This window comes from Triticum urartu, chromosome 3 (genome assembly GCF_003073215.2).
Source record: "Triticum urartu cultivar G1812 chromosome 3, Tu2.1, whole genome shotgun sequence".
Taxonomy (NCBI): domain Eukaryota; kingdom Viridiplantae; phylum Streptophyta; class Magnoliopsida; order Poales; family Poaceae; genus Triticum; species Triticum urartu.
The window spans coordinates 685166435-685176828 of NC_053024.1; positions in this window are offsets into that span (position 1 = coordinate 685166435).

The following is a 10394-nucleotide window of genomic DNA, read 5'->3' on the forward strand; positions in this document are numbered from 1 at the left end:
TGTCCATAACCGGGGACACGGCTAACCATGATTAGTTTATACACTCTACAGAGGTTTGCGCACTTTTCCCCACAAGACTCGATCGCCTCCGTTTGGTTTCTCGCACTACATGGTGTTTGAGAAGACGGATGACCGAGACATAGTGTTTCAGAAGCGCTAGCACCTTACGATGGATAGACCGTTATACCTACTTTCCCCTACATCTGCTAGTCTACCCTGTAAGAGTTCGCACGACTTAATCAACTATGCTAGAGCCCATAATAGCTTGTGGCAGCACACGGAAGTTTCTAGTATGAAAAATCTCATGATCCCTTTGGTCCTGGGTGGCAGTCCATAAAGAAAAACAGGCAATCCTGGAATACCCAGGTACCTCAATCCACCCAGATGTGTGTTTAAGTTGCCACCTTAGATAAACCCTTAAATTAACAAACTCACATCTGTCATGGATATCACTCACCCAATCCACGTCTACTAGCATAGCATGGCATAATAGGAAAACGTAGAAGTAACTCCCAAAGGTTTGATAATACAATAGGTAATAGGTACTACCTCAACTACTTCCCATCCCACAATTTAATTAGATCCTAATCATACAATGTTTGAGGATTGGTCTAATGCAATAAAACTGGGTAGTAGGAGGTATGATCAAAGTGTTACTTGCCTTGCTGATGATCCGCGAAACCTAGAGATTCGAAGTAACAGGCGGCGCACTCCGGGTATTCTATCACAGACAAACAAACAAGCATACAATAAGTATCCATCTAATGCATAGGTAAAACTCAAATAAGACATCTAACCAGAAGGATCAACTTAAGAACTCCGGTTTGCAAAAAGAATCAAATCAAACGAAGCAACGAAAGTCAAACGGCAAAAGAAACAGGCTTCATTTACTATTCTGGATCTAGGGTAATTTTTACAGTGGCAAAAACTTATTTAAGTTGGTTAAACGGATAGAGGGTTTTGAGACGAAACTCTAGGCACTTGAATCGCCTGATTCCGATAAATGAGCGAAAAGTTATACTAAAACGTAAATCGGATCAAGAATCGCGGTCAGAAAAATCGCGGATTTAATCCGAGAAAAAGAAAAACGACGAACGTTCGGTTAGAACAAACGAACGCTCGCTATTTAAATAAATCAGAAAAACCGATCTATTTAAAAAAACCGAAACTAAAAAAACGAACAAAACCGTCGGAAAAACCGGACGGTTTTTCGGAAAAAAAAACCAGCGTCTAAAAAAAACTACCCGGCAATTCCGACGAGGTTCCGGCGGCGGCAGCGGGGCTCCGGCGACGGGGTGGTCAGGCGGCGCGGTGGCACGGCGCTGGCAGGCGGCGGCGGCGGCGGGATCCGACGGCGAGGCGGCGCGGCGGCGGCGGCGCTAGGGTTCGGGGCAGTGGGGCGGCTCGATGGGCTGCAGGGTCGGGCGCCCCGGCTTTAAAGGCCCGCCCCGGAGGAGTCCGGGACTAACACGGCCCGTAGGTCGGTTTCGTTTTTTTAAAATATTCCGCACAGAAAAACAAATAAAATAAATACTAAACGGACTCCAAAGATGCCGAAATAAATTTTCCCGGGCTTCTAAAATCAAGCCGCACAAGGTGAACATTTATTTGGGGCCTAAATGCAATTTTGAAAAATGCACATTTTTCCTAAATTCAAATAAAATAACGAAAAACTCCGAAATAAAATCTTATTTGATTTTATTATTAAATCCTCAATATTTCTTTATTTTGGGAAATTCATTTTATTCCCTCTCTCATATTTTTGTAATAGAAATAATTGATGATAAAATAATTAAAATCAAATGATCCTATTCTCAAAATTTAAGAAAACTCAAATATGAAAATAACGAAATCCCCAACTCTCTCCGTGGGTCCTTGAGTTGTGTAGAATTTCTAGGATCAAAACCAAAAGAAAATACAATATGATATGCAATGATGATCTAATGTATAACATTCCAAATTGAAAATTTGGGATGTTACAGGGGTCCTGTTCATCCAGCCCTCCACGGGGTCCTGTTCATCCACCCCCCAACCGGCTCGATTGATCGGGGTCCTGTTCATCCAGCGGCAACACCACGTAGTCCTGTTCATCCAAACCCCCCAACAATGCTCACTGTTCATCAAGGGAAGGAGGCAGCAGGTTCGATCGGCTTCAGTTAGCAGTAGTAGCGAATGAAGGAGCCGCTCGATCGGGTTCAGTAACGCGTAGCCTGCAGTGCAATCGCTCGGGCTCAGTAGGCGAACGCCTCGCTCGGGTTCAGTTAGAGCCCAACGCCTCGCACTCACGCACATACATGTATGAGAGAAACGCGCATTGCTCGGCCCCCGACCACCCATCGTACCGGGAAATCCCTGATATTTTCCGCGCCCTCGCTTCTACGACGGTTTTTCCCATCATGGACGGCCCAAAGAATGTCATGCAACTGCGTCTCCGGCCCGCTCAGGAAGAAAAGCCCATTTTCTGTCATGATTTTTTGTCATAGAAGTAGGAGCCCACCACATCTATGATGATACCGGGGTTTTTCAAAATTATCGTCATAGAAGTGTCATAAGTTTGACAGAATTTTTTTCCGTTCGGCCCAAATTTTCACTGATGTGTCTTTTTTTTGTAGTGAGCAGAGGTTGCCATGCGCTTATTTTTTTGCATGCTCAACCCCTTAGTGCAAAAGAATGTCATGTTACATTGCCCCTTAAGATGACAACCTTTATTATACAGTCTGTCGCTTTTATTCTTTGTCATCCAAGTTCGTGCAACGCTCAATTTTCTCTTACACTAAAAGATCTCACATATTTAGAAGCAATTTTTATTGCCTTTTTGCACCGATGACAACTTACTTGAGGGATCTTGTTCGGTCCCTAGGTAGTTATGGTGGGCACTTGAAAAAGATATGGGTTTAAGGGTTTTTGGATGCACAAGTAGTATCTCTACTTAGTGCGGAATTTTTGGCTAGCAAAATAGGGGGCAAGCATCACATGTTAAAGGATCTATGACAATATGACTTCTATGTGAATATAAACATACATAAACCATTACGTTGTCTTCCTTGTCCAACGTCAACAATTTTGGCATATAATATTTTGATGAGGGCTCACAATCACAAAAGATTTCTAGGATAGTATATTTATATGTGAATCTTCCCTTCCCTTATTAGTTCTTTCATGAGTTGCATCACTGACCAATGCTATGTTTGTGAATCTCTAATAAAATTTTCTTACTTATACTTTTCCTTATGTGGTACTATCACCTACCATAGGGTTAGTATATGATCTTATTGATTTATTTCCTTTCTTTTGTTTGCTCTCTTTCTCTTTTTCTTTTCTTTATTTGCAACATGAAAGTAAAGAAAGTTAAAACTCAAACTAACTTTATTATATAACTTGCACATGATAACAATGATAGGTCACTAAGCAAACTCTCAAAGAAGAAAATATCGAACTAAACTTTATTCATCTAAGCAAAAGATTGAACTAAGATAAGTAAAAGCAAAAAGATAGTGGGATGATACGATACCGGGGCACCTCCCCCAAGCTTGGCGGAAGCCAAGGGGAGTTCCCATACCCGATACTCAGTTCTCCTTTAGTGGTGAAGAAGGTGATGGTGGTGATGAAGCGACCCTGTACTTAAGGGTCAAAAGATCCTGCAGCCGACGGATGACGCTCGGGAGATGGATAATATGCTTTGGATGCAGAATATTTTCGCGAGTGAGATACTTATTTTGTATGCAAACTATTTCAATGACGCTAAAAGCTTCAATCTTAGCAGGGGTAAGACGAGTAAGGTAGGGCTTAAGAATATCTTCTTCCTCTTCCTCAGCCAGCAGTGCTTGTGCTATCACCGGGGATGGATTTATGGTAGCTTCCTTGCCCTTGCCTCCCTTGACGGCGTCCATAGGCTCCTCCCTTGACGGCGTCCATAGGCTCCTCCCTCTTCGTCTCGATCTTCATCAGCCAAGCATCTTCTTCCATGTTGTTGGAGGAGCAAGAAGACATCATGCCTGGCTTGATAAATCTGACCAAAAATAGCAAGAAAAGAGAACAGAGGATTTCTTCGCGATACAGTGGTTAACAGGTTCGAGAAGTATATATAGAATTTTTATCTTGCAGGACAAGTATACAGAAGAAAAACGGAGTCCGGAAGGCATGCCTGGCGCACAACCCACCTGGGCGCGTGCCCTTGTGTCTTGTGCCCACCAGGGGACGCTTCCTGGGAGTTTCTTTATTCACAAAATTCTAAATTATTCCAAAACTGATTAAATATTTTTGCAGATTTTTCAGAGTCTGTTTACTTACCGTACCACGTACCTCCTTATTTTGACAATTCTGGAGTGTTCCAGAAGGACTCTTTTATGTGTTCTTCTGGTGTCAAAGTTTGGACAATATTGCTTTCAACATTAATAGGCGTACCTGAGATATAATGCTTTATTCATTGCTCGCTGACAACCTTCGGGTTAGTGCCATCAAAATTATTTATTTTGATGGCTCCAGACCGGCAAACCTCCTTGATGACATAGGGGCCTTCCCATTTTGAGAGTAGTTTGCGTGCAAAGAATCTGAAACGGGAGTTGTACAAAAGAACATACTCTCCGACTTTAAACTCACGTTTTTGAATTCTTTTGTCATGCCACCTTTTAACTTTTTCTTTGAAGAACTTTGCATTTTCATAAGCTTGGGTTCTCCATTCATCTAATGAGCTTATATCAAATAACCTCTTTTCACCAGAAAGTTTGAAATCATAGTTGAGTTCTTTAACTGCCCAGTATGCTTTATGTTCTAACTCAAGAGGTAAATGACGAGCTTTTCCATAAACCATTTTATAAGGAGACATACCCATAATATTTATATATGCTGTCCTATAAGCCCAAAGTGCATCATCTAATTTCTTAGACCAATTCTTCCTGGACCTATTAACAGTCTTTTGCACAATTAATTTTATTTCTCTATTGCTAAGCTCAACTTGACCACTAGACTGAGGATGATAAGGTGATGCAATTCTATGGTTAACATCATACTTAGCAAGCATCTTACGGAAAGCACCATGAATAAAGTGTGAACCACCATCAGTCATTAAGTATCTAGGGACTCCAAACCTTGGGAAAATAACTTCCTTAAGCATTTTAATAGAGGTGTTGTGATCAGCACTACTAGTTGGAATAGCTTCTACCCATTTACTAACATAATCAACAGCAACCAAAATATGTGTATACCCATTAGAAGAAGGAAAAGGTCCCATGTAATCAAATCCCCAAAAATCAAATGGTTCAACAGGAAGTGAATAATTCATAGGCATTTCCTGACGCTTACCAATATTACCTATTCTTTGGCATTCATCACAAGATGAGACATACTTACGAGCATCCTTGAAGAGAGTAGGCCAATAAAATCCAGATTGCAATACCTTGTGAGCAGTTCTATCCCCAGCATGATGTCCTCCATAAGGTTCGGAGTGACATTTCCATAGGATTTTTCCCTGTTCATGCTCAGGTACACAACGTCTAATAATACCATCTACTCCTTCTTTATAAAGATGTGGGTCATCCCAAAAGTAATGTCTTAAATCATAGAAGAATTTTTTTTCTTTTGTTGGTAAGTAAAGATAGGTGGAAAATATTTAGCAACAATGTAGTTAGCATAGTCAGCATACAAAGGAGTACTATTAGCAACTTTTGTTGCAGCTAACTGCTCATCAGGAAAACTATCATCAATAGGAAGTGGGTCATCAAGCACATTTTCAAGCCTAGACAAGTTATCAGCTACGGGGTTCTAAGCTCCTTTTCTATCAATAATATGCAAATGAAATTCTTGTAACAAGAGAACCCAATAATAAGTCTAGGTTTAGCATCTTTATTTTCCATAAGCTATTTAATAGCAGCATGGTCTGCATGAACAGTTGTATATGTTGCAGCCAGAAGGTTTTGTCGATCCAAAGGGAGCTAACAAAGTGTGCAAGCTCCAGCGAACCATTTATGGACTGGTGCAAGCCTCTCGGAGTTGGAATAAATGCTTTGATAGTGTAATCAAAGCATTTGGTTTTATACGGACTTTTGGAGAAGCCTGTATTTACAAGAAAGTGAGAGGGAGCTCTGTAGCATTTCTGATATTATATGTAGATGACATATTACTAATCGGAAATGATATAGAATTTCTGGATAGCATAAAAGGATACTTGAATAAAAGTTTTTCAATGAAAGACCTCGGTGAAGCTACCTACATATTGGGCATCAAGATCTATAGAGATAGATCGAGACGCTTAATTGGACTTCCACAAAGAACATACCTTGACAAAGTTTTGAAAAAGTTCAAAATGGATCAAGCAAAGAAAGGATTCTTGCCTGTGTTACAAGGTGTGAAATTGAGTAAGACTCAAAGTCCGACCAATGCAGAAGATAGAGAGAAAATGAAAGATGTTCCCTATGCTTCAGCCATAGGCTCTATCATGTATGCAATGCTGTGTACCAGACCTGATGTGTGTCTTGCTATAAGTCTAGCAGGGAGGTACCAAAGTAATCCAGGAGTGGATCACTGGACAGCGGTCAAGAACATCCTGAAATAGCTAAAAAGGACTAAGGATATGTTTCTCATATATGGAGGTGACAAAGAGCTCATCGTAAATGGTTACGTTGATGCAAGCTTTGACACTGATCCGGACGATTCTAAATCGCAAACCGGATACGTGTTTACATTAAACGGTAGAGCTGTTAGTTGGTGCAGTTCTAAACAAAGCGTTGTGGCGGGATCTACATGTGAAGCGGAGTACATAGCTGCTTCGGAAGCAGCAAACGAAGGAGTCTGGATGAAGGAGTTCACATCCGATCTAGGTATCAAACCTAGTGCATCGGGTCCAATGAAAATCTTTTGTGACAATACTGGTGCAATTGCCTTGGCAAAGGAATCCAGATTTCACAAGAGAACCAAGCACATCAAGAGACGCTTCAATTCCATCCGGGATCTAGTCCAGGTGGGAGACATAGAGATTTTCAAGATACATACCGATCTGAATGTAGCAGACCCGTTGAATAAGCCTCTTCCACGAGCAAAACATGATCAGCACCAAAGCTCCATGGGTGTTAGAATCATTACTGTGTAATCTAGATTATTGACTCTAGTGCAAGTGGGAGACTGAAGGAAATATGCCCTAGAGGCAATAATAATGTTATTATTTTATTTCCTTATATCATGATAAATGTTTATTATTCATGCTAGAATTGTATTATCCGGAAACATAATACTTGTGTGAATACATAGACAAACCAAACGTCACTAGTATGCCTCTACTTGACTAGCTCGTTAATCGAAGATGGTTATGTTTCCTAACCGTAGACATCTGTTGTCATTTGATTAATGGGATCACATCATTAGGAGAATGATGTGATTGACATGACCCATTCCATTAGCTTAGCACCCGATCATTTAGTATGTTGCTATTGCTTTCTTCATGACTTGTACATGTTCCTATGACTATGAGATTATGCAACTCCCATTTACCGGAGGAACACTTTGTGTGCTACCAAACGTCACAACATAACTGGGTGATTATAAAGGAGCTCTACAGGTGTCTCCAAAGGTGAATGTTGGGTTGGCGTATTTCGAGATTAGGATTTGTCACTCCGATTGTCGGAGAGGTATCTTTGGGCCCACTCGGTAATGCACACCACATAAGCCTTGCAAGCATTACAACTAATGAGTTAGTTGCAAGATGATGTATTACGAAATGAGTAAAGAGACTTGCCGGTAACGAGATTGAACTAGGTATTGAGATACCGACGATCGAATCTCGGGCAAGTAACATACCGATGACAAAGGGAACAACGTATGTTGTTATGCGGTCTGACCGATAAAGATCTTCGTAGAATATGTAGGAGCCAATATGAGCATCCAGGTTCCGCTATTGGTTATTGACCGGAGACGTGTCTCGGTCATGTCTACATTGTTCTCGAACCCGTAGGGTCCGCACGCTTAAGGTTTCGATGACAGTTATATTATGAGTCTATGAGTTTTGATGTACCGAAGTTAGTTTGGAGTCCCGGATGTGATCACGGACATGACGAGGAGTCTCAAAATGGTCGAGACATAAAGATTGATATATTGGACGGCTATATTCAGACACCGGAAGTGTTCCGGGTGATTTCGGAGAAAACCGGAGAGCCGGAGGGTTACCGGAACCCCCCGGGAGAAGTAATGGGCCATATGGGCCTTAGTGGAGAGAGAGAGGGGCAGCCAAAGGTGGGCCGCGCGCCTCCTCCCCCGTGGTCCGAATTGGACTAGGAGAGGGGGGCGGCGCCCCCCTTTCCTTCTCCCTCCCCACTTCTTTCCCCCTCCTAGTAGGAGTCCTACTCCTACTAGGAGGAGGACTCCTCCTTGGCGCGCCATAGTGGCCGGCCGGCCTCCTCCCCTTGATCCTTTATATACGGGGGCAGGGGGCACCCCTAGACACACAAGTTGATCCACGTGATCATATTCTTAGCCGTGTGCGGTGCCCCCTTCCACCATAATCCTCGATAATATTGTAGCGGTGCTTTGGCGAAGCCCTGCGACGGTAGTACATCAAGATCGTCACCACGCCGTCGTGCTGACGAAACTCTTCCCCGACACTTTGCTGGATCGGAGTCCGGGGATGGTCATCGAGCTAAACGTGTGCTAGAACTCGGAGGTGCCGTAGTTTCGGTGCTTGATCGGTCAGGCCGTGAAGACGTACGACTACATCAACCGCGTTGTCATAACGCTTCCGCTGTCGATCTACAAGGGTACGTAGATCACACTCTCCCCTCGTTGCTATGCATCACCATGATCTTGCGTGTGCGTAGGAATTTTTTTGAAATTACTACGTTCCCCAACAGTGGCATCCGAGCGTAGGTTTTATGTGTTGATGTTATATGCACGAGTAGAACACAAGTGAGTTGTGGGCGATATAAGTCATACTGCTTACCAGCATGTCATACTTTGGTTCGGCGGTATTGTTGGACGAAGCGGCCCGGACCGACATTACGCGTACGCTTACGCGAGACCGGTTCTCCCGACGTGCTTTGCACAAAGGTGGCTAGCGGGTGACAGTTTCTCCAACTTTAGTTGAACCGAGTGTGGCTACGCCCGGTCCTTTCGAAGGTTAAAACAGCACCAACTTGATAAACTATCGTTGTGGTTTTGATGCGTAGGTAAGATTGGTTCTTGCTTAAGCCCGTAGCAGCCACGTAAAACTTGCAACAACAAAGTAGAGGACGTCTAACTTGTTTTTGCAGGGCATGTTGTGATGTGATATGGTCAAGACATGATGCTAAATTTTATTGTATGAGATGATCATGTTTTGTAACCAAGTTATCGGCAACTGGCAGGAGCCATATGGTTGTCGCTTTATTGTATGCAATGCAATTGCGCTGTAATGCTTTACTTTATCACTAAGCGGTAGCGATAGTCGTGGAAGCATAAGATTGGCGAGACGACAACGATGCTACGATGGTGATCAAGGTGTCGCGCCGGTGACGATGGTGATCACGACGGTGCTTCGAAGATGGAGATCACAAGCACAAGATGATGATGGCCATATCATATCACTTATATTGATTGCATGTGATGTTTATCTTTTATGCATCTTATCTTGCTTTGATTGACGGTAGCATTTTAAGATGATCTCTCACTAATTATCAAGAAGTGTTCTCCCTGAGTATGCACCGTTGCGAAAGTTCTTCGTGCTGAGACACCACATGATGATTGGGTGTGATAGGCTCTACGTTCAAATACAACAGGTGCAAAACAGTTGCACACGCAGAATACTCAGGTTATACTTGACGAGCCAAGCATATACAGATATGGCCTCGGAACACAGAGACCGAAAGGTCGAGCGTGAATCATATAGTAGATATGATCAACATAGCGATGTTCACCAATGAAACTACTCCATCTCACGTGATGATCGGACATGGTTTAGTTGATTTGGATCACGTAATCACTTAGAAGATTAGAGGGATGTCTATCTAAGTGGGAGTTCTTTAGTAATATGATTAATTGAACCTAAATTTATCATGAACTTAGTACCTGATAGTATCTTGCTTGTTTATGTTTGATTGTAGATAGATGGCCCGTGCTGTTGTTCCGTTGAATTTTAATGCGTTCCTTGAGAAAGCAAAGTTGAAAGATGATGGTAGCAATTACACGGACTGGGTCCGTAACTTGAGGATTATCCTCATTGCTGCACTGAAGAATTACGTCCTGGAAGCACCGCTGGGTGCCAGGCCTGCTGCTAGAGCAACACCAGATGTTATGAACGTCTGGCAGAGCAAAGCTGATGACTACTCGATAGTTCAGTGTGCCATGCTTTACGGCTTAGAATCGGGACTTCAACGATGTTTTGAACGTCATGGAGCATATGAGATGTTCCAGGAGTTGAAGTTAATATTTCAAGC